General features: G+C 47.5%; 1 long non-coding RNA gene and 1 pseudogene across 1 annotated transcript in view; one reads left to right on the top strand and one right to left on the bottom strand.

Annotated features, from left to right (window-relative positions):
- Positions 1–787: 787 nt before the first annotated feature.
- LOC106700601 (uncharacterized) overlaps positions 788–24,930 on the bottom strand; it is a 72,808-nt gene continuing 48,665 nt past the window's right edge. Inside the window, exons 2-5 of the long non-coding RNA XR_001351288.2 lie at positions 22,347–23,821; positions 19,939–20,073; positions 3,184–13,552; positions 788–1,353 (exon numbers count right to left, since the gene is read on the bottom strand). This is a non-coding gene — a long non-coding RNA (uncharacterized lncRNA). The remainder of the gene's footprint in view (positions 1,354–3,183; positions 13,553–19,938; positions 20,074–22,346; positions 23,822–24,930) is intronic.
- LOC102278962 (histone-lysine N-methyltransferase PRDM9 pseudogene) lies at positions 15,349–16,154 on the top strand (annotated as a pseudogene).

Here is a 24,930-nt window from a genome sequence, read left to right as displayed (position 1 = left end):
ATTTCAAACTTTAAGCATTTTACCTGAATAAACTTCAACCTTAATCCTACAGTACTTACTGGTAGGTACTATAACTATCACCATTTATATGTCAAGAAACTGTGGTAAAGAAATGTTTGATTATACGCCTGAGATCACAGTATCACTGGTAGTGCATGCAGTCTAATCCAAAGCACCTTCTCTAAACCCCTTACAAGCTGCTTAAAACTTCCATACTTCTATAAAGTTTACACTGTCTTATTCATACATCTTTATATCATTCGAGGATGGTTTCAACCTCAGTTCTTTTGTGCTGTGCTAAAGTGAGGGATCTATTAAGATATCCAACTAAGGGAAGCTTACAGATACATAGTGAAATTTATAGAGCAGGTGGTCCAAGCTGAAGAAGGAGACAGGATCCCCAACCTCAGAGCCTCCTACTCCAGTAAGAAAGGGGAATCAACTCCCAACTCTGACAAGCCTCAGATTTTATGACTAAAAAACAACATGTAAGAAAATAACTGAAGGGACTTCACACAGGTAGTAGAAACTTACCACCTGGAACTGATTTCAAATGCTCATTCTTGTAAGAGGACATAACAGCTCCTTCCTCTGAGCTCTGATTAGGCAACTCTTATATGTGGAATTGTCAGGGGAGTGTAGTCTCCTTGGTTCTGTCTCAACAAAAATTTGAAGTGACAGACATTAAAGCCCTCGGCATGTCACAGCTCTCAGACAGACCATGTTACAGCTCTCAGGTCTCAAACAGACCGTGTTATAGCTCTTGGACAGATCAGTGTTACAGCTCTGTGTTACAGATCAGTTTTATTTAGAAAATAACAGGAAAATACATCCTCAAGGCATGAGGCCATGTCGACCCAAAATCGCAGAGAGGAGAGAGAATGAGCGCGTGGCGGGGAGAGAGACTCCTGGCCCTTTGGCTTCTCTTTTTTAATGTTTTTTCCTCCCCCTGGGCCTGCCCTGTGTAAATTGGGCTGGCCAGGAGTCCTGTTTGTTCTACCCGAGGTCCTCACTCAAGTCCTTGGACCTTCCTTTGTTCCGTTTTCGAGGGCTTTTCCCTTCCTTGTCTTTTAGCCACCGCCATTCTGGACATCTGTTTCCTATTCTAACTACCTAACATTACCCCCTCAAGAGATGGGAGGCCCAATTCTTTGGGAATAGGGGCGTCGAGGTCTTTCTGGCTACTTCCTGCTGAACTGGGACGGCGAGGGGTATTGGGCCTCCCCCTCTTGCTAGTCTCAGGCCTCAGAGTCCTTATAGCGGTGTCCATCTAAGGGTGAGTGATATTTCCGTGGTCGGCTGTAGTGCTTTGTATCTTTGTTGAACTGGCGCTGCACATTGTAGCTTGTTGACCTGGGCAGAGACAAAACAAGTTAAACAATTGATAATACACTGAACAAGCAGCATCAATATGGCAAAACAAGGACTAGTAGAGGCATTAGCCAATTCCAAATTCCCATTGCCAGGATGGCTCAAGTCCCTCCTTGTTCAGGGATCAGAAGATCTATCTCTTGTTTTGGAATACAACCCATGGCAAGCTGTGTTGGCTTTTTAGAGCTGTCCTGAGAAATCCTATCCCCAGAAACCAGATTTTTGGGGTGCTCATTAGAATGGCACTCATTGGTAGTCCAGAATTGATATTTGAGATCTCCCAGGGGCTCACAGGTGTATTGAGTGTCCTCTTCTGTTTTCTTCCACAGCTTGACTCATGAGTAGTGAATCCAGGAGTCATGTCCTGGTACCTTGACTGCTGTGGGGGTACAAAGTATTACAGGGTAGGGGCCCTTCCATGTGGGCTGGAGTTGAGCCTCTGGGGACCCATCTTTCCAGACTTTAATTAGGATTTGAGTCCTTGGAGCATATAGTGGTGACTCCTTATAATCTTTTGGGTCTCGGTTCACACCCCACAAGCGTATATCCTGTTGGAATTGCCCAATGGCTGTGGTATAAGACTGGAGGGTCTGAGCCTCTGGATCTAGGAAGAGGTCATTGACATAAACAAAAGGTCTCCCATATAGCATCTCATAAGGACTAAGACCAACCTGTTCCTTAACAGCAATATGAGTACTGAGGAGAGCTATTGGTAAACAGCTTCCATCCCAGGGAGGTATTCTGGGTTATCTTTTTTATCACTGATTTTAAGAACTGGTTGGCTCTTTCTACTTTTCATGAAGACTGAGGCCTCCAGGCACAATGGAGATAGTAAGTAATGCCTAATGCTTTAGAGACCCCTTGGGTGACCTTAGAAGTAAATGATGTCCCATTGTCACTTTGTAATGACCTGGGCAGATTAAATTGTGGAATGATTTCATGGAGCAGTTTTTTACCACCTCCTCAGTAAAGCCTTCAATCCATCCTGTGAATGTATCTATCATGACTAATGGGTATTTATACCCTTGAGAAACTGGCATCTGGGTGAAGTCCATCTGTCAGTCCTCTCCTGGGTAGGCCCCACGTCGTTGGACAGGCTGGGCCAGCTCGGGTCTTCGAGCTCCTTGAGGGTTGTTTAATTGGCAAGTGGGACAAGAGCAGACCACTTGCCTTAGTCATTTGGAAGCCTGTTCCTCTGAAGGACCTTTCTAGTAATCTTTGGAGGGCCTTTTCCCTTAAGTGAGTGGTGGCATTTAAGAGTTAACCAACTTCCATTGGAGGTTTCTAGGCAGAAAATGGAGTCCCTCCTTTTGCAACCACTCCATATGATCTTCTTGAAAGCCCTCACTCTTAGCTTTAAGAGTTTCACCTTCAGTATATGAAGGAGTTTCTGGCAAATTTGTCTGTGAAACTAAGATGGCAACCCCTATTAGGTCATCTTTCTGTAATGCTGCTCTCTTAGCTGCCTGATCAGCTGCTTGGTTCCCTTGTGCCACTTCTGTGCTCCCTTTTTGGTGTCCTTTACAGTGGGAGACTGAAACCTCAGTGGGCATATGGACTGCCTCCAAGAGTCTAAGAATTTGATCACCATATTTGACTGGGGACCCTCGGCTGGTCAAGTGGCCCCTTTCTTTCCAAACAGCAGCAGGTGCATGTCGCACCAGAAAGACATACTTGGAGTCAGTGTAAATAGCTACTCTTTTTCATTTTCCCAGCTCTAAAGCTCGAGTCAGGGCTATGAGCTCAGCTGATTGGGCTGAAGCACCTGGTGGCAGAGGCTTAGCCTCTATGGTCTCAAAACTGGAGACTTACCTGCATATCCTGCTCTTCTTTTTCCATCCAAGACAAAGCTGCTTCCATCAGTGTATCGGATTTCCTCAGGGTTGGTCAGAGGATCTTCAGACAATCCCTCTCAGGGTTTTGTCCAGTGGTGCAGGTTTCTAGGCAAGAGTGAAAGGGGAGAGAGCCCTTGGGGGTAGGCAGGAGGGTAGCTGGGTTAAGAACCTCACAAGGGGATATAGTGAGGCCTGGACTTTCCATCAGCACTACTTGATATCTGAGGCTTCTTTGATCAGACATCCATAATGGTCTCTCCTATTTAGGAGTTGTTTCACTTGGTGGCTGGTAAAAATAGTTAGTTTGCCCCCAAAAGAGAGTCTTAAAGCATCTTCTATCAGGATTGCAATAGCTTCAAGATTTCAAAGGCAGGGGGGCCAGCCTCAGGCAGTTGGGTTGAGCCTCTTGGATAAGTAGGCAACAGGCTGGCTGGCGCTCAGATCCCAACCTTTGAGTTAACACTCCCAAGGCTATTCCCTCTCTTTCATGGACATAAAGTTGGAATGCTTTTTCTGGGTCTGGCAACCTCAAGGCAGGTGCCTGAGTTAAGGCTTGTTTTAGTGTAGCCTCTGCCTTCTTTTGAGGAGTTCCCCACATCAGTAGGATTGAATCATCCTGTCCCTATAAGCTGGGCAATTAGACCATAGTTGGGTATCCAGATTCTACAATACCCAGTTAGCCCCAGGAAAGACTGCAATTGTTTTCGAGCTGTGGGGGAGGGCAACTGGAGGATTCCTTGTATCCGAACAGAGGACAGCCTCCTGGACTGAACTCCCAGGTAAGTGACCTTTGTCTCGACCATCTGTGCCTTAGCACAGGAGACTTTATATCCTCTGCCAAAAGGTTTAGAACCTGAATTTCATGTTGTTGGACATTTTTCTCATCTCGAGAGCAGATTAGTAGGTCATCTACGTATTGTAATATTTTCCCCTAAGGTCCAGATCTAGGAGATCCCACTAAGGGCCTGTCCAAACAGGTGGGAGCTATCTCTGAACCCCTGAGGTAATACTGTCCAAGTCATCTGTTGTTGTTTTTTTCCTGGGGTCTCCCACTCAAAGGCAAAAAGATATTGGGATTCTTTAGCTAGTGGTATGCAAAAAAATGCATCTTTGCGATCCAAGACTGTAAACCACTTGGCACTGGGTGGGATTTCTCCCAAGATTACATAGGGATTGGATACTGTGGGATGGAGGGGTACTACAGCTTCATTTATGATCCGGAGATCTTGAACCATTCACCAGGTTCTGTCCTTCTTTACTGAGAGGATTGGGGTGTTACATGGCGGATTGGTGGGTACCAATAGCCCACAAACAAGGAATTTATTTATTAAAGGCTGTAGTCCCTCCCGAGCCTCTCTTCTGAAGGGATATTTGTTTCCGGTTGGGAAACCGAGTGGGATCTCAGAGGACAATGATGACCGGTTCAGCTTGGAGAGCTTGTCCAGGAGTCCCCTCGACCCACACCTGGGGGTTAATTTTGTCTTCTCATAGTTTTTGGTCCCTCTCTATTGGAGAGGGTGTAATGGGTTCTTCAGTAGCAACCAGAAGCTGTAGAGCTCTAAGGGGCTGAAAAGCTTCCCATCACAAGGTTGGTCCCAAGTTTAGTGAGTGTATCTCTTCCCAATAAGGGAGTAGGGCACTCAGGGACCACCAGAAACTGGTGGGAAAATATTTGTCCATCCCAGCAACAAAGAAGTGCTTGGGTGAATCTTTTAGTAGTTTTTCCTGTAGCACCCAAAATAGTACAGGTTTGGGAGGAGAAGGCTCTGGAGTAGGAGATCAAGACAGAGTAGGTAGCCCACATGTCAACCAAGAAATTCTCGGACCTACCTGCCACATCCAGTTGCACCCTGGGCTCTAGTAGCCCTGTGATGGTTATCTGTGACAGGCGGGCTGGCTGGAGTGGGCCGCTTCAGTCCTGTTGAACCATCATGAGGGAAGGTTTGACGCTTGACCTTGAGGCTCTTGGGTCTCAAGGGCAGAGTGCCACCCAATGTCCCAGTTGATGGCATTTGAAGCAAACCGTTTTAGGAGACTTTTAACGGTTTGGACACTCGTTGGCCCAATACCCCACCTGTCTACAGATTAGGCATTCGCCTCATGCCTTGTCCTTTAAGGACTCAGGGTTTGCCACAGGGTTTCCCTGGAGGGCGGCCAGCATCTGGACATGCCTTGTCTTTCCTTCTCTCCCTCTCCTGGGCCTTGGCCTCCTTCTCCTGTTCTCTGTTATAAAAGGTATTGCTGGCTGTGTGGACCATCTCATCTAAAGAGGAAGCAGGGTCCTGCTGCTGTAGCTGTTGTAATTTTATTCTGATATCTGATACACATTGGGACAGGAATTTGTCCTTTAAAATCACCTGTCCCTCATAAGAGTCTAAGTGCAGATTGGTAAACTTTTGGAGGGCCTCTTTAGTCTTTTCCAGAAGACTAACTCGTTGAGCTCCAGAGTTATTGCTGAGACTGGGCACAGTCCCACAAGTAATAGGCTTCCTTCTATTTCCATGGGTGGACTTCCTTAGGGATGGGTCTTTCTGAAGCTTATCTTACCCAGTAGTCTTGCAACCTGAGAGCCAGGCATCCCCGGGTCAAGGTGCAGATCCCCAGGCAGGCTGAGGCATGCAATCTCCTGGAGACAGAATCCCCGGGCAGGTAGAGGCAGGTTGGCCTCCGGAGAATTGGGTCCCTGGGCAGATCAAGGTGTGACGACCTCCTGGGACCCCTGGACTGGCGGATCCCCAAGTAGGTTGAGGTGTGACCACCTTTGAAGACCAGACCCCTAGGCAGGTGGAGGCAGGTTGACCTCCTAGGCAGGTGGAGGCAGGTTGACCTCCTGGGACCCCTGGACTGGAGTTGGGCGTCCCCAAGGTCTCCAGCATGACCAGTGCTGGGTAGGATTAAGGGGTTGTAATTTTAACTCATTTTGTTCAGACGGGAATAGATATCATGATGTAAAGCAATCCAAGCCTATGCCCTTAGACCGGGAAACAGTGAAACAGTCATAAGCCTTATCCTCTTACTACTCTAAGGGATTTAAGCCATTGATTTCTTCCCCTAGTCCTCCATAAGAGCAGGTAAGGGTGTCTCCCCTAGTAAGCACTGTTGTCATAGACCCACTTTATGTAATAACAGAAGTAATGACAAAGGAGTGGGTTATCTGGCCCTGTTAGGGGCATTAAGGTGTTTTAATTATAGACTGCGTGGAACAACAAGGGGGCAGGGTTGCATACAAGTGGGAAGGGTCTTGATTGTAGGAGTTAGTAATTGGCTTAAGAACAAATTTGTTAAGAGGCAACAGACCAGATGTTCCATAAAAGTGGAGTGGAGATTTGATCCAGGGGTGTTTATAACTTTAGGAGAAGGGTGATAAGAGTTTGGGCCCAAACAGCCTACAGGGCTAACTCCCAAAGTGGCAAACATTATCCCTGGAAGCCCAATTGCCTTTGAAGGAATGCCAACTGATGGACTTCTAGCAGGCATGTGTGCCTGTCTCCCACCCTAGCAGGTTCACTAAGAGATGCTGATGTTGCACATGTTGTAGGAAACATGGAAGATGAAGGGCTGAATATCCAGAAGGATTGGATATTATACAGTATTTCCCTCCCAAGGGCTAGCTATTTTCTAGTTGTCCCTCCAGAAGACTGTAGAGGCAACATTGTGGGCCTGGATGGGGCTCAGGAAAAAAGCATGAAACAGAAGGGAAGGGGACAGAGCACAACCTTTGAAAGAATGACATAGCACAAGGGCATAACATAAACCAATTAAAATCAATTGGGTCCAAGATGACAAGTCAAATTCAAGCAAACCTTAATCCCCAATCTGTAAACTAAATGACACACCCAGAGGTGGCAGGACAGCTCTAAGGCACTGTCAAAAGACAGAGGAATGGGTGGTTCCCCAATGGCTGGGATGATCCTCCCACTCATTAGCATTTTAATTCACTCAGCTGACAAAACCTAGCCAGGCCCCATTCCACGTCCAGAGCCCTCTGCAATAGCCCACACCCTGCAGAGTGTGCTTCTCTCTAAACCTTAACAAATCCACCTCTTACCTATCACTTTGTCTCTCACTGAATTTTTGCAATGAGACATCAGAGCCTGAGCTTCATTAGGACCTGAAGCCAGGCATCCTGGGTTTTGACTGGGCTCCAAGTCCTGGGAAAAGAGAGCTAAAGGACAGGAGGAAAAAGCAGTGGGGAAAATGTGCCAAGGAATCCCGTTTATAGCCTGCTGGAAAATCTGCTAAATAGCTGACCTGTCCTCACAGCTTTCACTGGCCTGATCCTTGGCACAAAGAAGATTAAGGACAGAAGAACCCCCACTGGCTTGGGTAATAGCTACTGGGGCTCAGCAGGTAGTGCCTTTGGGACATGCTGAGGAGTAGCCTCTCCAGAGTCGTCAGTTGCGCCCACTGCCACCCACCTGTTCGCGGAGGTTGGGGGGGGAGTGAGGAAACAAGAAACAAGAGACTATAAAGGAATTAAAGAGTTTGTTAGGCATATGTCCCTCTAGCCATAGGAGCAAGGATCTCCTACCTTAACTGGAGGTCTTCTGGAATCTGAGACTGAGTCGCGTGAGCTTTCTGCTGAGTTTGTTTTTTGCTGTCCCGGTTTCCAGTACAATGGGCCTCTTGTCACTTCCCCTGCGCTGGGTTTTCTTCGCATTCCGCTTCTACCTCAGGAGCTTTCACCAAGTTGGGCTCCTGTTGTGCTTGGCCTCCTTCTTGCGGGGGACTGCGCTGAGGTTGTTTCAGCCAGGTTAAACCCAAGTCACGGCACCATAGATGTCAGGGGAGTGTAAGAGATTACCAAAGAAACTTGTTTCTGTCTCATCTCAACAAAAATTTGAAGCGATGGACGTTAAGGCCCTCGGCATGTCACAGTTCTCAGACAGACCGCGTTATAGCTCTTGGGTCTCGAACAGACCATGTTATAGCTCTTGGACAGATCAGTGTTACAGTTCTGTGTTTCAGCTCAGTTTTATTTAGAAAATAATAGGAAAATACATCCTTGAGGCGTGAGGGCAGGCCGACCCAAAGATGCGAAGAGAAGAGAGAGAGAGAGAACGAGCGCAGGGTAGGGAGAGACCCTCCAGCTCTTTGGCTCCTCTTTTTATATGTTTTTTTTCCTCTCCCTGGGCCTGCCCTATGTAAATTGGGCTAGGCAGGAGTGTTGTTTGTTCTACCTGAGGTCCTCACTCTGGTCCTCGGACCCTCCTTTGTTCTGTTTTCGTGGGCTTTTCCCTTCCTTGTCTTTTAGCCATCACCATTCTGGACTCCTTTTTCCTATTCTAACTACAGAACAGAATCATTTGTTTAGCCTGCCCCTGTGTCATAAGCTTTGAGAGCCTAGCACATATCTGTTAATTCTTAGAAGTTCATGCCCAGCTAAAAGCCCCTGAGGGCCCCCTGAATGTTTTCTGAATGAGTGACTCCACATTTAAACATTCATCTAGGAGGAAGAAGGTGAAGAAATGCTGAAGATAGTATCTGTGAGCAGGACTTCAAATACAGAGGCAGCTGAGGGGGTAAATTGATAGCAGGGATGGACTCTCACATTCATACTGTATCAAATAGCTCACAGAATATTTTGTTGAATGTTATTAAACTTCATGTCCACTATAACATCAAGAATTAGCATGTATACCAATTTATGGATCAGGAAACTGAGGAAAACCAGCTAGTTGTACAACCTTATTCAAGCAGAATTGATGGGACCAGCTACTTTAATTCCAAACACTGTCTCTAGGACATGGCAATCTGCAACTTTCAGCTTATTTTCTTTATTGTCTATATATGTTTTTGCCAATCATCTTTTCTCTTTCCAATCTCACTGCTTCATCACCTCATTTTCCAGATGTTTTTTGTCCCCTCTACTTTTCCACACTTCCTCATTCATCAAAGGGGCACTATTTAATAGAAACCCCACCCCCCACCCCAGTTTTCTCTGAGCCCTTACCCTCTTCTTTCCTGACCTTGTTGATTCTCCAGCTATTCCCCCTGCCTTGCTCTCACTTTTATGGAGAAAGTTGAAGGGAAAGAACTTTAAGACATGAGTTCTAGTTTTGATTCACTACCCACTTAGGTCCTTTATTTACACTCTAGTGTTCAGACCCCCTCTCCACTCCTCCTCCCCTCGCAACACTGGATATTTCCAAGAATTGTCAAAGTATTAACTAAAATCATGCTTGGGAAAACATTTCATAAAGTTCTAAAGAACTAAAGAAATGTATGTTGTCTTTTACTATGTGACTCTCACACAGAAGGGAATGTCCAGGGCACTAGTAAGTAACAAATCTAGTTTGAAGGAATTGCCAGGAGCAACAAAATTGCTGAAGACAAGTGGCCCCAAGCAGGCCCAGATACAGTGCCCCCTCCCAGAGAAGCAAGTACCTCTGAACAGCACCCTAGACAAAAAGTGGGTAAGAGGAAATAATTTGGGTACTTCACTTCCTCTAATTCCTCTAGAAAGGCTAATAACTATGGCCCAGGTATGTAGGGTAGACTTTGGGTAGGTGTGGGTTTAAGCTGGACTGATCTGAGACCTAAAGGTAGCACTGTGGCCTTTGGAAAGGAAAATCTTACAAATTTTCTGAGGTTCTGACTGCTTATCTGTAAAGTGGAGATAAGCAATCTTCTTATTGCTTTCAAACACACTGAAAAGTGTTCAAAAGCATTAAATTAAATATAGAAGTGTTGACACATTGAAGTTGTTCAATAAATCCAGCTGTGACAATAGGGCCATGCTTTGTTAGTGTTTATGCCCAGGCCTCTGCACAATGCCTTATCTGTAATGTGCCCTCAACATATATTTTCTGAGTAGATGTGTCTGTGAACTATTTTCTAAGTAAGGACGTTGGGAAATTAAACCTACTAACAGTAAGTACCGGATGCTAACATTAAACTGGGCATCTTTAGTCAGTGTGTAGCCTCAGTTTCTCTGAACCAGTAGTTAAAGGGAGAAAAAACAAAGTATAGAGAAGGGACTTTCCTGGTGGTTAAGACTCCGTGCTTCCACTGCAGGAGGCTGGGTTCCATTCCAGGTCAGGGAACTAAGATCCCACATGCCATGCAGTGCGGCCAATAAATAAATAACATAACATTAACAAATAAAAATCCATACATAAAAATTTTTTAAATAAATGTAAAAAAATTTTTAACAAAGTATACAGAGGAACAGGTGGGTGATATCACAGTTTCTGATCAAACAGGATCTAACTCTCCAGACCCCACCAGCCTTGCTCAGCTTCTCTTCTCCAACTCAGAACTCAGAAGAAAGGAGACTGAAGTGAAGATGCACAGCCTATGAGAAAGAGTGAGCTATGTGTACCAAGAGGTCAGCGAGCCCCAGGACGACAACTACCTCTGTGACCCACCCCATGAGCCCATTCGAAAGGAGACTGAAGTGAAGATGTACAGTCTACAAGAAAGAGCGAGCCATGTGTACCAAGAGGTCAGCGAGCCCCAGGACGACGACTACCTCTGTGAGTGACCCCATGGGCCTATTTGAAAGGAGACTGAAGTGAAGATGTACAGTCTACGAGAAAGAGCAAGCCATGTGTCCCAAGAGGTCAGCAAGCCCCAGGACGACGACTACCTCTGTGAGTGACCCCATGGGTCCATCTGAAAGGAGCATGAAGTGAAGATGTACAGTCTACGAGAAAGAGTGAGCCACGTGTTCCAAGAGGTCAGCAAGCCCCAGGATGACGACTACTCTGTGAGTGACACCACGGGCCCATTCACAGAGAAGCAGTTATAGGCCTTGGCACAATAATAAAACCTCACCATTTGGTCCCCCAATCATCCCTTTCCTCTTATGACTTGGGGTACAGGATCAAGGCCAAATGCCGTGAGCGCCCCGGTTCATTCTGAAGTTCTTTATGACCAGCAACATCACTATACCTCCCCTCATCTCCGTTGCTCTTGCCTCCGGATTGTGAGAAGTGTCAGAACTTCATCAAAAGCTGTGCTGTTCACGGGCTCCCGACCTTTGTAAAAGACTGTGCAGTGGAAAAGGGGCATGTCAATCGCTTAGCCCTCAGTCTGCCTGCTGGGTTAAGTATCAGACCATCAGGCATCCCTGAGGCTGTACTTGGAGTGTGGAACGAGGTGTCTGATCTGCCGCTGGGCCTGCACTTTGGCTCCTACAAGGGCCAGATCATAGATGATGAAGAGGCTGCCAACAGTGGTTACTCCTGGCTGGTGAGAACACCCCTCATCCCCTGTCCTCTGACCTCCAATCACTGGTGCATGTGGCGGGGGAGCTCACGTCTACATGTGAGAACATGGATGAGGATAACATGGCCAGCCCTGTGTACTGTGTGCACCGTGTGTGAACACGGGACTTCTATCTACAGATCAGAGGAGAGGTGGGAGCACAGTGGTACAGGCACATAGAAGTGGCTTCTCCCATGTGGAGTCCTTGCCCTGAGTGCACCAACAGACTCAGACATGGAGGTGATGATTAAGGAGCTTACCACGTGGTCACGACTGACAACTGAATTCATGCAGGCTGAAGTGCACTAATGATAGCAGAGGGAAGTAATTCTTCTGTTACCTCCCACCAAAAAAGAAAAAGAGAAGAAAGTTTTTAATCCTTTTTCTGACACTCAGATCACCAAAGGGAGAAACTGCTATGAGTATGTGGATGGAAAGGACACGTCTTGGGCCAAATGGATGAGGTGAGTACAGTGAGCCTGCAGGTATGAAGATCGCTCCTCCTTCAAGCCCACAGCCCCTTCCTTCTCAACTAGCCTCCTTCAATAGCTTTCACATCTTTCCTCTTTTTCCACCATACTGTGTTCTTTCCTTTCAAAAGACAGAATGAAAGAAATAAAAATGTAGTATATGCCCTCAAAATATAAGTCTCTATGCTCAACAAAACTGGGGTACTTGAAAACAAGTTGAGGAGTCTAGATTCACCAAGGACACTTTAACTCACCTAACTGACCCTTACCAACCACTTTCTGTGTTCCAAAACAGTAGAGTTCATTATTGAAGCAGATCACACAACCCATGTCTTTTGGAGGATACACTTCAGATGGAAATTAACCAATTGATTTTAGGAATATGTAACCTTAATTTTTCTACTTTTGAAGAACTGTACAGTGCCAGGATAACCTAACATGAGGGACCTTGAGCCCATGAGGGAAGCAACCTCCCCAGGCTAAGCTCTAGTGAGAAGTGGGCCCTGAGGCCTGGGAAGGAATGGGGGTCAGGACCTTTCTCTGAGGACCTTTCATCAGGGGAGGCAGAAAGTGAGTATTACTGTTCTGTGTCTCGAGCTAAGTCAGAGCACGCTCCAAGTTTCCACAGGAAGGGGTTGGCAAGTGAATGGGACCCTGTATACATGTGGGGAGACTGGAGGGCCTCGGAAAAGAAGGCAGGCTGGGGTGAGTGCTAAGGATTGCATGCTAGCCTAGAAGTAACAAGTTCTGTGGAATGAAAGAGAACTTTGAGTTTAGAGGAGCTAGCGGTCACCAGTCTTATGGTCAGTCCAGGTGAAGACAAACGTGGAACTGGGCTCTGGAAAATGGCTAATTAGGTAAGGAGAGAAAAGCATTCCAGCCAGGAATAGGACCGGAAATAGGATTTGGAGATAGAAATTCACATGGTGCGGTCAAAAGTGTGAACAGAAAGTCCCCAGGAGGGGTGGTGGGGGCTGTGGCGGCCTCAGAGACTGAAGGCCAGGAGCCGGGATCAGGTCTGACAGGTGGAGGGGACTCACCACTTGTGGTTTCTCTTTCCCAGCCTCAACCCCAGGTATGTGAACTGTGCCCGGGACGACAAGGAGCAGAACCTGGTAGCCTTCCTGAGTCACCGGCAGATCTTCTACCAAACCTGCCCGGTGGTCAGGCCAGGCTGTGAGCTGCTGGTCTGGTATGGGGACAAGTACAGCCAAGAGCTCAGCATCAAGTGCGGCAGCAGGTGGAAGAGTGAGCTCACGGCCAGCATAGGTGAGGGCTACTCTTCAAGCACCCCACCCCATCCTAGGGAGCGTCCCTGGTCTGGCTCTGAAGCAGAGTACAATCCAGTGTAAAGTCAGTCAAGTCTCAATTAAAATGCCTCAGAAATTGATTCATTTCATATGACTTTTAGGAAAAAATTATATTAAAACTTTTTGTTCTCATTTCTAATATTTCATGCAAAAAACACATGACATCACATTTTGCTGAAAGGCTTAGAGGCAGAAAGCAAATTTTCTAGCACCTACCAGCTCTCTCACCTTTAGCTGTTTCTTCCTCATGTCCTCCACACTTCTAAGTGACATGTGTACACTGATTTGCATTCAGTCACTGTTTCAGTTCATTGTCATGTGAGTTCATACTCTGTGCCAGACTAGGCTCCATGCCCTGAAATAGACAGAACCACCTTCTGGGGCAATATATGCTTAATACCAGACAGGCTGCTGGTTGCTATAAGAAAAACCAGTCCAGGAAAAGGACCTCGGATCAGTGTGAGCAGCGGGTGGGGTGTGGCAGAGGATGGTGGGGCAGGGTCTCTCCAGAGGTAACACTTGTGGGAATGGATTCAAGGCAGGGGAGCAGCCAGTGCCATAGCCCCAGGGCTGGGAAGAGAGGCCATGCCAGTGGTTGTAGGAGGAAGTACAGAGGGAGACGACGGAGGATGGATGGAACATGGAAGCCTCAGGGCCCATGTCCATTTGCAGGCACCTGGAATCTTCCAGGGTAACATCGAACAACCATGCAGCTTTCAGCTTCAAGTGGCATGTTCTCTGTTCCAAGACGATGCTTCGGTTCATTTTTGGGAAGAGACAGCAGTGGGGAATCCCTTCAGAGGTCAGTTCATCGCCAGACGAGAGGGGACAGTGGGCTGGCTAAAGAAGCATGGGAGTCAGGGCGTGAAGAATGGCAACCCATTCCAGTACTCTTGCCTGGAAAATCCCATGGACGGAGGAGCCTGGTAGGCTACAGTTCATGGGGTTGCTAAGAGTCAGACATGACTGAGAGTCTTCACTTTCACTCATTGGAGAAGAAAATGGCAACCCACTCCTGTGTTCTTGCCTGGAGAATCCCAGGGACGGGGGAGCCTGGTGGGCTGCCGTCTATGGGGTCGCACAGAGTCGGACACGACTGAAGTGACTTAGCAGCAGCAGCAGCAGGATGTGAAGAGTCTGGATGGAGATGTATTTTTAAACAGGACTTCCTAGTGCATTTTAAATGGACTGCTGCTGCTGCTAAGCCGCTTCAGTTGTGTCCGACTCTGTGCGACCCCATAGAAGGCAGCCCACCAGGCTCCCCCGTCCCTGGGATTCTCCAGGCAAGAACACTGGAGTGGGTTGCCATTTCCTTCTCCAATGCAGGAAACTGAAAAAATAAAGTGAAGTCGCTCAGTCGTATCCGACTCCTAGCGACCCCATGGACTGCAGCCTACCAGGCTCCTCCATCCATGGAATTTTCCAGGCAAGAGTACTGGAGTGGGGTGCCACTGCCTTCTCCGTTAAATGGACTAGACTGAATTAAATAGATGAGGTATGAATACTCATGAGGCTTGAGAAAGAACACATCTTCATTTTATGATTTATGGAAAACTGAGAGAGAAGCAATTCATGAACCAATGGGGGCAGCAGGAACCAGAGACCTCTAGTCCATGGGACCTGGGCCACTCGGTCTCATCCAGTCTGAATCCCACTTCATGTAGAGACCCGGACACAAAAGATGCTCTTTGAATGAGGACCCTCAAATTCAGCTTTACTTGCACATGCTAAAGCATCACCCCCTATGCTGCCTCCCATATTCAGAGAGCTCTAGGCTGGGCACTCTAACTTAAATAGACCTTTTCCCCTCACAGGGAGCCACTCAGGATGATTCCACCTAAGTCATCAAAAGTCTTCTCTCTCAGTACGATAAAATACCTGTGACCACTGTGACATGAATTTTCAGATACTTATATGTAGGGAAAGGTCCCTGCAGATCCACCTCTATCAGGAGAGACACTGCCTCTGATGCTACTGGAAGGTCCCTAGTCTGGGGATTTGTAGAAAAGGTCCTTGACACAGGCTTCCTGGATTTCTGTAGAAGATGCAGAGAATAAGAATGGAATGGCAAAGTGGACTGTAAAGGAACACTTGGTGGGAGACAGATCTTGCACTGTCAGCACTAAGATGATTAGTGGGGCAGGCTTTACCATGACAAACCAGCTACCTGACCAAAAGCTTCCTCTTTCAGCAGAACCAAAGCCCAAAATCCACCCATGTGCCTCCTGCTCCCTGGCCTTCTCCAGTCAGAAATTCCTCAGCCAACATGTTGAACATAATCACCCCTCTCAGATCCTCCTGAGAACATCTGCAAGAGACCGCCTCCAAACAAAGGATTCCTGCCCAGGCAATCAAAATCATCATCAGCAATATTCTGATCCACACAGCTGGAGAGACAAACCTGAGGATCGAGAGGTCAAGGAAAGGCCCCAACCTTTGCTGAAAAGCGTAAGGCTGAGGAGAGTTTCAAGGGCCTCTTCCTACTCACCCAAAGGACAAATGGGGGATACCTGGGTAAGCGAGAGAATGATGCAAGAGCCCCGCACAGGCCAGAAAGTGAATACAGAGGACACAGGCAAATTATGTATGGGGGCAGGAGTTTTAACAATTATAAGAGTTAAAAGTGTGGGCAAGACTCCAAGGATAGGTCAAGTCTCATCACACACCAGAGGATACACACTGGGGAAAAACCCTATGCTTGCAGGGAGTGTGGGCGAAACTTCAGTGAGAAGTCACCTCTCATCAGACCCCAGAGGACACACATAGGGGAGAAGCCCTTTGTTTGCAGGGAGTGTGAGTGAGGCTTCAGTCACATCAAGCACCAGAGGACACACACAGGGGAGAAGCCCTATGTTTGCAGGGAGTGTGAGCAAAGCTTCAGTGAGAAGTCAACTCTCATCAGACACCAGACGACACACACAGGGGAGAAGCCCTATGTTTGCGGGGAAGTTGAGTAAGTCATTACCAATAAACCACATATTAGCCAGAGGAGGATTACTGTAGCCATCACATACTTCAACTCTGAGGGGGCCTCAGAGGAGGTCTGTGATCCGTTACACTCCCCAAGACTGTGATGAGAGACTTCCCTGGTGGCCCAGTGGCTAAGACATAATGCTGCCAATGCAAACACCCATGTTCAATACCTGACTGGGGAACTAGATCCCACATGCTGCAATTAAGACCCAGTGCAGCCAAATAAATAAATACATTTTTTTAAATAAAGAGTGTGATGAGCACAGAATTGATTAAATAGACCTTCCACTTTCATGACAGGAGAGGAGGTAGATAAACAGCAGATGATTTCTTAAGTGTTCCGGAGATGTTCATGCCAATTCCCTTCATGGGTTTTTTGTACTCCTGTTTTAATAAATTTTGTCTCCAAACAAATCTGAAGCCCAGACTATATATCTCATTCCCCCCATTACTGAGAGCAGTGGGGTCCAGTGGGAGCTGAACCACTGGGAAAGCATAAGTCTGGAGTCAACTCAGTTAGGTCACTGCACAGTCAGTTCCTGGGTCCAGCGAGAGGAATCTAGGGTTTGAGACAGACTCAGCAAAGAAGGGACTTCCCTGGTCTCCTGGGAAGTATGGTCTTTCCTTCTAATAGACCTCCACCCTCCTTTGGCCTCTCCTGATTGCCCTCTGGTTTCCTCTGACTCCTTGTAGCCTCAAAGGTGAAGGTCATGTGCACATGTGTGTATGTGTGTGCATACATGTATGCCTGGCTAAGTCTGGGCCATCTGTTTCTCCCTTACTCTGTCTTTGCTGCTCCCTCAGGTCATAACAGCATCTAGACTCCAGATTCAACCACAGTGGGCCAGTTCTCAGCTCTGCTATCACCAGCTGTGTGACCTGGGGCAAGGTGCTCAGCCTCTCTGTGCCTCTAGTCTCATGTGTGATATAGGATGGTAGCACCAGCGTCTTCAGTTCAGTTCAGTCGCTCAGTCATGTCCAACTCTTTGTGACCCTATGGACTGCAGCACACCAGGCTCCCTTGTACATCACCAACTCCCAGAGCTTGCTCAAACTCATATACATTGAGTCAGTGATGCTATCCAATCATCTCACCCCCTGTTGTCCCCTTCTCCTGCCTCAGTCTTTCCCAGCATCAGGGTCTTTTCCAATGAGTTAGTTCTTCGTATCAGGTGGCCAAAGTACTGGAGTTTCCAGCTTCAGCATCTGTCCTTCCAATGAATATTCAGGACTGATTTCCTTTAGGATGGACTGGTTTGATCTCCTTGCAGTCCAAGGGACTCTCAAGAGTTCTCTCAAACACCACAGTTCAAAAGTGTAAATTCTTTGGCACTCAGCCTTCTTTCCAGTCCCAACTCTCACATCCATACCTGACTACTGGAAAAACCATAGCTTTCACTAGATGGACCTTTGCTGGCAATGTCTCTGCATTTTAATATGCTCTCTGGGTTGGTCATAGCTTCTCTTCCAAGAAGCAAGTGTCTTTTAATTTCATGGCTGCAGTCATGATCTGCAGTGATTTTGGAGCCCAAGAAAATAAAGTCACTGTTTCCATTATTTCCCCATCTATTTGCCATGAAGTGATGGGACCAGATGCCATGATCTTAGTTTTCTGAATGCTGCGTTTCAAGCCAGCTTTTTCACTCTCTTCTTTCACTTTCATCAAGACACTTTTCAGTTCTTCTTCGCTTTCTGCCTTAAGGGTGGTGTCATCTGTATATCTGAGATTATTGATATTTCTCCTGGCAATCTTGATTCCAACTTGTGCTTCATCCAGCTCAGCATTTCGCATGATGTATTCTGCATATATAGGGCTTCCCTAGTGGCTCAGCTGGTAAAGAATCTGCATGCAATGCAGGAGACCTAGGTTCAATCCCTGGGTTGGGATGATTCCCTGGAGAAGGTAGGGAACAGCTACCCACTCCAGTATTCTAGCCTGGAAAATTCCATGGACTGTATAGTCCATGGGGTCGCAAATAGTTGGACACAACTGAGTGACTTTCACTTTCACTCTGCATATAAGTTAAATAGGCAGGGTCACAATATACAGCCTTTACGTACTCGTTTCCCAATTTTGAACCAGTCCATTGTTCCATGTCCGGTTCTAACTGTTGCTTCTTGATTTACATACAGATTTCTCAGGAGGCAGGTATTCTCTGGTATTCTCATCTCTTAAGTATTTTCCACAGTTTGTTGTGGTCCACATAGTCAATAAAGCAGAAGTAGATGTTTTTCTGGAACTCTCTTGCTTTTTCAATGATCCAACAGATGTTGGCAATTTGATCTCTGCTTCCTCTGCCTTTTCTAAATCCAGCTTGAACATCTGGAAGTTCTCAGTTCATGTATTGTTGAAGCCTCGTTTGGAGAATTTTGAGCATTACTTTGCTAGCGTGTGAGATGAGTGCAATTGTGCAGTGGTTTGAGCATTCTTTGGCATTGCCTTTCTTTGGTATTGGAATGAAAACTGACCTCTTCTGGTCCTGTGGCCACTGGTGAGTTTTCAAAATTTGCTGGCATATTGACTGCAGCACTTTCACAGCATCATCTTTTAGAACTTGAAAGAGCTCAGCTGGAATCCCATCACCTCCACTAGCGTTCTTAGTGATGCTTCCTAAGGCCCACTTCACTTCATGTTCCAGGATGTCTGGCTCTAGGTGAGTGATCACACCATCGTGATTATTTTTTGTATAGTCCTTCTGTGTATTCTTGCCACGTCTTCTTAGTATCTTCTGCTTCTGTTAGGTCCATACCATTTCTGTCCTTTACTGTGCCCATCTTTGCATGAAATGTTCCCTTGGTATCTCTAATTTTTCTTGAAGAGATCTCTAGTCTTTCCCATTCTGTTGTTTCCTTTTATTTCTCTGCATTGATCACTTAGGAAGGCTTTCTTATCTCTCCTTGCTATTCTTTGGAATTCTTCATTTAGATGGGTATATCTTTCCTTTTCTCCTTTGACTTTAGCTTCTCTTCTTTTCTCAGCTATTTGTCAGGCCTCCTCAGACAACCACTTTGCCTTTTTGCATTTCTTTTTCTTGGGGATGGTCTTGATCACTGCCTCCTGCACAATGTCATGAACCTCCATCTAACAGTTCTTCAGGCACTCTATCAGATCTAATCCCTTGAATCTATTTGTCACTTCCACTGTATAATCGTAAGGGGTTAGGTCATATTTGAATGGTCTAGTGGTTTTCCCTATTTTCTTCAATTTAAGTCTGAATTTTGCAATAAGGAGTTCATGATCTGAGCCACAGCCAGCATCTTGGTCTGATGCATAAGCACAGGCAGAATCTGGCAGAGGCTGGCTGAGAATGCAAGCCTCGCCTTTGCTGTCCTCTGGTACATCCTGCATGTCCTTCGTGCCCACTTCTATATCTTCAGAGCTAGACACGGGAGGGGCCATTCAGGCACTCAGCTGCCCTAAGAAGGAGGTGTGAAGTCAGGAATGCTAAGGGAGGGTGCCCTTCCTTCCCCTCACTGCCATTCCTGCTGAGCTGGGCAGCCTCTGAGCCCCTCCACACAGGCAGGCAGTGCCGACTGTCACCCACCCTGCCAAGAATAGAGCCTGGAGTTGGCTGTGCAGGAACCGGGTGAGCTGAGTGTCTCAGAACCTCCCTGACCACCCCCATCCCACCCTCTACATGGAGTGTCTTGAAGCCCACACAGCAGCTTCTCTAACACATAAGCCTTGTACCTGAGCTCTCGTGCTTCGGTCAACGCTGTTGCCACCTTGAAATTCTTAACTATGGAGTATTTTACCCTTACACTTACCTTTTAAGAGTGAAATCTTATGGCCCATGGGGTGCGCTATGAGCAGAGCAGATGTGCACAGTACAGGCCCCGGGGCCCCAGCAATGGAAGTGAGCAGGATGCACGTGGGGAAGAAGTGGACACAAAGCCTCTCACCTGGAGTAAGGCAAGAGGTAAGTGAGGGTGCTGACCCAGACAGGAAGCCATGCTTGCTTAGACCCAGAACTGAGTTCCAATACAGAGAGGAAGCGAAGGTGTTTGTAAAGAGTGGACCACACCCTCCCATCTGTGAAACGAGTTCTTCCCTGACCTGATCCTTTCAGGATGTGTTCAGGAGGTTTAAGTCTGCCTAGTTGCCAGAAGACACCAAGGGGAGCATAGGCTAGGGTGGGCGGAGGCAAACCCCAGGACCAGGCGCAACAGTTCTTAGTCCCTTCCTTGTGCCAGACTTGTGAAGCATCTCTACATGAACCTGTCAATAATAACCTCCTGCTATTATTTTCGCATTTCTTTCATGCTTTCTTAAAGGAACATGTTTGTCTGTGGCTTCGTTTCCCTACGGGAAGGGAAGCAGCATAAACTCTCATCTCCTGCGGCTTTCAGCAGGAGCCACAGGAGGGAGAGTTAGGGATGGAGCAGGCAGAGGGGCTTCAACTGAAATATGGTGGGAAGGGGGACCCAGAAACTTGAAAGAGCTTCTCAACTGCACCTCTCACCAGAGCTGGGCCTGGGATTTCCTGGAAGGCTGAGCAGTTCAAGGGTTCTCTCTCTCCTCCTTTCCTCTCCCCACTCCTGGGCCAGCCCACAACATCCCCAAATCCCCCATCACCGACAGCCCTGCACGGGCCCTCCCTCACAGAAGTGGGATGACCTGCATGGTGGCAGCAATGGTGTGTGACCCCAGAGCTTGGGGTCTCAGCTCACCTCGAGCAAGGGGCTTGGTGGTCTACACACCATCCCAGGCCCAGGGAGCAGCTAGCAGCCATGAACCATGATCTGAAGAGGAGCCAGGGGGAGTGAGGCGGGGGCGGGGGGCAGAGAATGGGGATGTGAGCTGTCTAAGGCCCTTTCCGGTCCCCACAACACTAGCCCGAACTCCACCTGACACCGTGACTGCCCTGCCTGGGCACACAGGACACCAGCAGTCATGGGACAGGATGGCCAGCTGCCTCCACTGCACACTCCATTCTTGACTGCAGCAGTCCTGCCTCCACCGTATGATCCATTCTGACCACAGCGGTCCCACAGCTGTACCAGCCCCACCTGCTGGCTGCTCTGCTTCGCTGCCATGGCTCAGGGACCCTAGCTGAGCAGGTGAGGGCGAAGCACCAGAGGGTAAGCCTGTCTTCAGCCACCAGATCTGTCCTGATCACCGCGCCCATGAACCCAGCCGATATCTGAAGCTGAGCTGCCTTTGGGAGAATGACACCACAGATGCTCACCTCAAAGCTCAGACTCCTGAAAACTTACTAAACAGGCTGTTTTTAGTCCTCTTTTAAAGTAGGAGGTTGGCGGGTGGGGCGTGAGGTGGGCAATTTCCTTGGTGGTGCAGTGGTTAAGAATCCACCTGCCAATGCAGGAGACACAGGTTCAACCCCTAATCTGGGAAGATCCCACATGCCATGGAGCAACTAAGCCTGTGCACAACTACTGAAGCCCATGTGCCCTAGAGCCCATGCTCTGCAACAAGAAGCTACCACAATGAGAAGTTCGAGCACACATAAACTAGAGAGTAGCCCTCATTTGCCGCAACTAGAGAAAAGCCCACACAGCAACAAAGACCCAGCATAGCCAAAAATAAATAAATAAATCTTAAAAAGAAAAAATTTAGAAGCTTGCTGCATTCCCTGATGGTCCAGTGGCTAAGACTCTTACCTCCCAGTGCAGGGGAACCCAGGCTCAATCCCTGGTCAGAGAACTAGATCCTCTTATGCTGCAAATGAAGATCCTGCATGCCAGAACTAAGATCTGCTGCTGCTGCTGCTAAGTTGCTTCAGTCGTGTCGGACTCCATGCGACCCCATAGACGGCAGCCCACCAGGCTCCTCCATCCCTGAGATTCTCCAAGCAAGAACACTGGAGTGGGTTGCCATTTCCTTCTCCAGAACTAAGACCTAGTGCAGTCAATTAAATAAACATTTAAAAGTAGGAGGCTGTTCTTCTGTCACCAAAAGAAAACTCCTACAACATTTCAATAAACTTAAACATCTTATTTGGCAACTTCTCATGCTTGATAGCAAAAATTTTCTAATAATATGCAGTTGGTCATAAAAAAAGAAACTTAGAAAATAGGGAAACTAAAAGCCACCCATAAATGTGTAGGCAATACCAACTACTACAGCATAAGGCCACCATATACGCATACATGTTTTTCTTCCACGAGAGCTTTGAGCCTCCACCCACCTTCCCACCAGCCTCTGCTCTGCTCACCAAGAAGACTGCGCTTTGGCCTCATGAATGAGAAGTTTCCACTCAACTCAGAGGGAGGTGAAGGAGTGGAGGCTGTGAGGTTGGGGGGTTGCTGTCCAGCCTGCAGTGAGGAGAGAAGTGCCGAGTGCCCTACTCCAGGTCCAGTAACTTCAGGGGACCTCAGGGAAGATGCCTAAGAAAAAGCCTCTCGAACACCTTCCCTGCAGTTTCTGTGGTTACAACCTGTCTCATGTCTTGGGGTTGGGCTATGGGTTAACAAGCCTTCTCTTGTTGGACGTGAAAAGCGTTTCCACAGAGAATCTGTTGGAATCTTGGCCTAGGTTGGTGCAGATTTAACTTGCAGTATATTCAGGGCTCAGGGCAGTTACTTCTCAAGCTTCCTGTGTTCCGGACTACGGAGCCTCCTCATGGTCACAGAGCCTTCTCTTCCAGAGGAAGGTGTCTGGCAACATTAACCACAAAGAGACACATACTAAAGAGGAGAAAAGCCATGGCAGGCAGGGCTGGGTGTTCTCAGGGAACCAAAGAGACCTTGGACACTCCAAGCTGGAACCCTGCCCCGCCTGCTTCTCCTTCTTGCTGGGTGTGCAGTTTTCTACTTCTTGTTGCCTGCCAGTGAGGGGCTCTCAAGACGCCTCAAGCTGGGGTGGACAATGGGCATGCTGGATGCCAGGGAACCCAAGATCCTGCATCAGGTCAGTGCAGTGTGGACAAGGGCTGGCCTCACTGAACGGTTAGGCCCTGTTCAGGACACCCTCTCTGGACCTCAGGTGGAGGTGCTGCTGTCCCCAGTGCTCACCTGGGTTTCAGGAGGTAGACCTTCTGCCCAGAGAATGACAAAGGCCAGTTCCCCAAAGTCGGTGCAGGGTGAGCAGAGCAAGTGCTTGGGTCTCACAGGGTCCCAGTGAAGAGGAGTTTACTCCTGACCAGATCCTTCTTGGCTGGTTCTCTTTCTGTGTTATCTTCACATCAAATCTCACAAGGACAAGGAATCCAGGTGTTCACAGCATTACTGGCCCAGGTGCCAATGACCCTCGTTACAGTGTGTTTATCATGGGCAGGGAGAAATGGTGGCTGGTATGACAGTCCCCTGGACGAGAGAAGGGACCTCCCCTAGGTTGTGTCCCCTGTGTGACTTCAGGGGGTACTGGCATGAGGGGCACCATTTCCTTTTCTAAATATTTCAGACAACCACCGAGTTCTTTTCAGTTTTTGGTTTCAGATCTTTTTGATATGATCCATTTTCAAAGTCTTTATTGAATTTGTTACAATACTGCTTCTGTTTATGTTTTGGTTTTTTGACTGCAAGGCATGTGGGATTATCATGGAGTCCAAGTTCACTCTGCTTACCCCACGACAGGCCAATAAATCAAAGGCAAGGTCTTGAGGCAAAGAATATGACTTTACTTGGAGAGCTGGCAGACCAAGAAGTGTTAATTTCTTCCTTTCTGTAGCCATCCACAGGTGGACAGGTCCTGAACAAAAGCAGAAGGGCAGGGTTACCTGAGGCAGGCCATTATGTATGGACAGTATCCTTTTAGTAAACAAATCAACAGGAAGCAAAGATTAAAAGATCCAACATGGAGTCAGGTTTATTCTTCCCTATAATTCCCCACTGTCTTATGGAATTCCACAATCTTATGGAAAAAGGGGTGATGAGCATTTTAATTGCTCCATCAGTTGCATCTTTTGGGGAATGTTCATCATCAGTGCCAGTGTTTCGAATGTTGAGATTTGTCTTTTGTTGTTCTTTGTAAAGTGTCTACATGTGTAGACATAAAAATATTTACAATCTAAGTGTTGAGAGTTATGTTTTATTCAGAGATAATCTTTTAGGGCTTCAGACCCAGGAAGCAGCATCTAAAGTTAACAAATTAAGCACTTCTGTATTTATGGAAAGATGCAAGAGTCACCTCATTGAAATCATTCCCTCTGATACACACCTCACCATCTGGGACCAGCATCCTGCCTTCTCCTTCCTGAGTTTCCTCAGGGTTCATAATGGGGAGTGACTGCAGTCTAGTGGCTGGTAGAGGGCAAGTATTCTCCTCCTTCCTGAGTTTCCTCAGAGCTCACCATTGGGGAGTGGCTACAGTATTATAGCTGCCAGAGGGCAGCTATTCTCCTTCCCAAGTTTCCTCAGGGCTCATCATGGGGAGTGGCTGCAGTCTGATAGCTGCTAGAGAGCAGGAGGAGGAACCTGAGTCTTGAGGGGGACTGTCTCAGCTGAGGGAACAGGCATGTCCTATGGTTCCAGACAATCTTCCAATGTTCGGGATTCCGCATTCAGCCTGCAGGATCCGGAGTCGCCAGCTCAGTCAGGTCCGTGCTCCACATTTAATTGCTATGTAGGCCTGACACTGCAGGAAGCCCTTTAAATGTGCTTCCTGTCCAGCAGACTCTCAGCCACATCCTCCATACCTGAACAAGGCCCAGCTTTGTTAAAGACTTGCTTTGCTGAGAGGGTCTCACTATGAAAAAGGTCCCTCTCCTGCTCTCCCACATCCCACACCTGAGTGGGGAGAAGGCACGGGCTGGAGGAACAGTGCCTCCAAGCAAGGAGGGCAGAAGTTCACCCAATAGC

Source organism: Bos mutus, chromosome 21 (assembly GCF_027580195.1).
Source record: "Bos mutus isolate GX-2022 chromosome 21, NWIPB_WYAK_1.1, whole genome shotgun sequence".
Lineage (NCBI taxonomy): Eukaryota > Metazoa > Chordata > Mammalia > Artiodactyla > Bovidae > Bos > Bos mutus.
Note: the sequence above shows the minus strand (reverse complement) of the source record. Positions and strands in the feature narration are given on the sequence as shown.